The 3,984-nt window shown below is 42.6% G+C and overlaps 1 long non-coding RNA gene across 1 annotated transcript; it reads right to left on the bottom strand.

The window, feature by feature from the left end:
- Positions 1–2,515: 2,515 nt before the first annotated feature.
- On the bottom strand, positions 2,516–3,001 carry LOC310753686. Its single transcript, XR_014543445.1, has 2 exons — positions 2,837–3,001; positions 2,516–2,803 (listed from the first exon to the last, which is right to left on the bottom strand). It is a non-coding gene; the product is annotated as an uncharacterized lncRNA (long non-coding RNA).
- Positions 3,002–3,984: the final 983 nt, after the last annotated feature.

Genomic DNA, 3,984 nt, shown 5'->3' with positions numbered 1-3,984 from the left:
TGTCCATTGGAAGCATGCAAGTAGAACATGAGTTGCTTGTATGACAGAATGCTTATTTAGTGAACCTTTCATAGGACGTAACCTGCCAGTGTTGCATCACTGTATTTTTGGCTTCCTGCTATTGCAGATTCAACATGGCTGTTCTTCTGGAACAGACATTTACACTCTGATCTTTCTCTCTCAAAACTTGAGGTGATTGAAATGGAGGACTCGATGGGACGTTATGACTTCTACAGCGGACTGGGCTTGGCTCTCAGCTCTAGCCTGTTCATTGGAGGAAGTTTTATCCTAAAGAAGAAGGGACTTCTCAAGCTAAGTAGCAGAGGTGCTCTCAGAGCAGGTAATAATATTGAATAGGAGCTCACAGAGTTACCATGCCATCTGTTGTGGATGGGAAAAATCCCAGAAACCAGGCTGTCCATGAATGAATGGATTTTATTATTTTGGTCACAGACCAGTTCCAGTCCACATACACTATCAAGGAAGTCATAAAACACGATAGGGATACATTTGAATTTGCAATTAGGTATAACAGGGACAATACAGATATGGCAACAGTTTAAAAATATATAAATTAAAACTTAGTCACTAACATATAACCTGAAATTATCATTTAAAACCTTAATAATGATGATAACACAGCTTGTTCCCTAAGTTTTATGGCAATCACACAGAATTTGGCTACTCTTAACGTGATCTCAGGATCCTTGTCCTCTACCAGGGATTTTAGACATTGAAGTTCGGATTCATTTGGAGATTTTTGCACAGCAGGGGTAATAAATACAGAGCATATATCCCCATAGAAATGGCAGCGTAACAAGGCATGAGAGACAGTTTCTACCTCCATCAAGCCGCAGGTGCAGACTCGTTCAGCGTCTGGTTTACCCTCAAATCTGCCCTGCAATAAGGCAGATCGCAGCACGTTGAATCTAGCGAAGGTAAATGACCATCTGTATTTAGGTATTTGTAATTTTGACAAACAATTTGCCAGGGTAAATCCTCTCCCATTATCTTCTATTGCTGGGTGTTTATTCATCTCACTCACGTGGCATTGCAGCAGGCAGCGATAGAACTTAGTTTGGAATGATTCTAAGGAAGCAAGGTTTAAGAAGCTGCAGATCTGAGAGCCATATGTCAGTTGTGTTAATATTTTTGCAGCAAAGACCTGGGAGGCTGCCGGAATATATTGTCCCCCTTTTCCATAGAAAAACCTTATAATAGCTTTGGTAGATCTTTGGGCATTTGCAATTGTCAGGGATGATTGGTGGGTGCTAGAAGAGATAAGAGCCCGGGACTCCAGCCAGCTTTCCAGGATTTATTAGGTCCATTTTACTATTTACACTACAGAGCTCCCAAAAGCATGTCCGGCTCATTCGGTCTCAGTTGCCGAAACTGACCCCTCCTTTCGTTTTCTCCAGCATAACCATTTCCGGAGCCCTCCCCTCTTCCTTCCTCTTTTACGTGAAGAGCTAAACCCCAGAAGTTGCTCCCCCCTCCCTGATTCATTGCTTCCTGACAACCCTTCGTCATCCTCCCCCTCTGATGAGGTGCAGCTGCTTACGATTGGAGGCTTCTCTCTGTATTTCCCCAGCTTTTCCCCCTTCTCAGCCCCCAGTTCCCTGACAGCAATAGTATTTTTAACCTGATAATGCCACAAACCCTTTTCCTGGAAGGTTATACCCAGGTATTTAAAAGATGAAACCTGTTCAATCAGATCAGAAGGTTGGCGGTTCGAATCCCCGTGAGCTCTTGTTGCTCGGTCCCTGCTCCTGCCAACCTAGCAGTTCGAAAGCACGTCAAAGTGCAAGTAGATAAATAGGTACCGCTCCGGTGGGAAGGTAAACGGCATTTCCGTGCGCTGCTTTGGTTCGCCAGAGGCAGGTTTGTCATGCTGGCCACATGACCCGGAAGCTGTATGCCAGCTCCCTTGGCCAATAAAGTGATATGAGCGCCACAACCCCAGAGTCGGTCATGACTGGACCTAATGGTCAGGGGTCCCTTTACCTTTACCTGTTCAATAGGTTGATTGTCAATTCTCCATTTGTGTCTCATTCTTTTTTTAGAGAACACCATAACTTTGGATTTGCTATAGTTAATTGTTAATTGTTCAGCATTACAATAAACAGTGAAAGATCCTAGAAGTTTTCTTAGGCCTACACAGGAGAAGGAAATTAGAACTGTGTCATCCGCATATAAGAGAACCGGGAGGGGTGTACCAGCCAATTTCTTTCTCCATGTTTCCTACTAAGGAGTTAATATAGAAGTTGAATAAAGTAGACGCAAGGATGCAGCCTTGTTTAACACCATGGTAGATTTGGATTTCCTTGGATAAATGGCCCTGTCTGTCACACCTAACCTGCACCCGAGTGTTTTCGTATAAACTGCGGATGAGACACAGTAGACGTCTGTCTATGGTTGAGGCGCTTAGTCTTTCCCAAAGCCTATCTCGTGATATTGTAGCACCCTGCTTGTGGTTAACGCTTAGCTGGAATGAAATATTCAACGCAGCAATAGAGAAATTAAAATAATAATTTATTTGTCAGACAAATAAATGATAGGCACAGTGGTATATGGTTACCAAAGCTCTGCCTACTCCAGCCCTGATGGTCAGCACTTATATTTCCTCAGCCCAGCCCCCTTGCTCCTCCTTTGGCTGCCTCTGTCCAATCAGCCTGGTTGAAATTCCTATTGGCTGTTTGCTAGAACCAATCATAAAAGATACACCCATTTCCTATTACCTTTTATGGGAGACAAAGAGCTATATTTCCTTATATCCATAAATGGCAGACAAGTAGCCATATATCTTACATTTGCCTCAACAAGGCACCTTAATTACCAGATCACCTTTTGCCCCTTTTCCCCTCCATTCCAAAACAGATGGCTAAAACAGATGGCTCATGGTCTTACATTTTGTTTAAACAGAGATCTTGGGTTCACATTCTCACACACCATCAATGAAATAAGAATCTAACATTTCTTACTTTCTAAATCCTTTGCATAATTACATTTAAGCCAACAAATCTCATACATTAACATAGATAGCTTTTTAGAAGAAAAGGCCTTTGCAAAGTAAAACTCTTCAGTTTACACCCCCCTTTCCCGGCCAGCTGCTTTTCCCATTAGCTCTTGCCCTTTAACCTTAGGAAAATGTGACTAGTCTGATGGGAGGCACATGGTATTATTTTCTGTTAAACAATAAATCTTACTATTTACCAACTTTTAATTAGTGTTTTTGCAGCTTGATTGTATTCTGTAATATGTAGGGTCAGTATAACCTTTGCTCCCAGCCTGTAATTCCCTTTTACAACTTTGAGAATTTTGGCTCCTGCTATAAATCAGGGGGGGGGGCTGTTTAGGAAGATAAACATCTGCCAAAGTACTTAGCCAGCTGCTTTTCTGCCTGGCATAAAACATTTGCAAATCTTTAAGCTCATTTTAAAATACAGGCCTTGATCAGATGCCTCAATATTAAATCGAAGGCAGATTTAAAGTCTGTGAAAGCTGGTTAGAGAGATCCTCCTTTTCTTGAGGTATATTTTTCCGCAAGATGTTGAAGTACTAGGCCTTGGACTAAAGTTGACCGGTTTGCCCTGAAACCAGCTTGTGCTTCTGTAAGGACATGTTCTCGCTCCATCCAATCCTCAAGTTTATTACATAAGTGGGCAGCATATAGTTTACTGATAATGCTTAGGAGACTAATTGGCCTGTAATTAGCAGGGTCCAATCTGCTCCCTTTCTTGTGTAATGGGATGATGATTGCTAGTCCCCAATCCTCTGGGATGGTAGCCGATTGATCTATGCTGGTGAACAAGGCAGCAAGCAGTGGGGCCCACCAATCAACATTGGCCTTAAGAAGCTCAGGTGAAATATTGTCTGCACCAAGAGCTTTGCCAGGATTAAGAGATTGAATGAGCCTGGAAGCTTCTTCAGTTGACACCAGGGACCACTCAGCACCAGTATCACTCAGAGTTAGGGACAGAGCCT

This window comes from Podarcis filfolensis (genome assembly GCF_964270895.1).
Source record: "Podarcis filfolensis genome assembly, chromosome: W".
Lineage (NCBI taxonomy): Eukaryota > Metazoa > Chordata > Lepidosauria > Squamata > Lacertidae > Podarcis > Podarcis filfolensis.
This window is presented reverse-complemented; position numbering and strand designations above follow the sequence as displayed.